Here is a 304-nt window from a genome sequence, read left to right as displayed (position 1 = left end):
CCTGAGATGCCTGTCAATTGGTCAACATCATCTAAAATGCTTTTTCGTTAATACATGAAAATGCAGGTACGCTTTTTGGCTAAGCCATCTCCCACAATGCCTTTCTGTCTCGTAATAACTTTCGGATTCTTGTGTCCTTCGTCTGTGATACAAGAATATGGTCTGTACTGCATTTATTTACTGTAGGTCGCAAGGCTTGCAGTGATGCTAAAGGGAGAAGCAAAAACAACCATGGAAACAAAGCTTGTTATTAAGAAATACGCAGAAGGCACATGAAACCCTACTCTAGTAAATTGCATGACTG

Source organism: Urocampus carinirostris, chromosome 18 (genome assembly GCF_059441175.1).
Source record: "Urocampus carinirostris isolate Australia breed hairy pipefish chromosome 18, RoL_Ucar_1.0, whole genome shotgun sequence".
Classification (NCBI taxonomy): domain Eukaryota; kingdom Metazoa; phylum Chordata; class Actinopteri; order Syngnathiformes; family Syngnathidae; genus Urocampus; species Urocampus carinirostris.
This window is presented reverse-complemented; position numbering follows the sequence as displayed.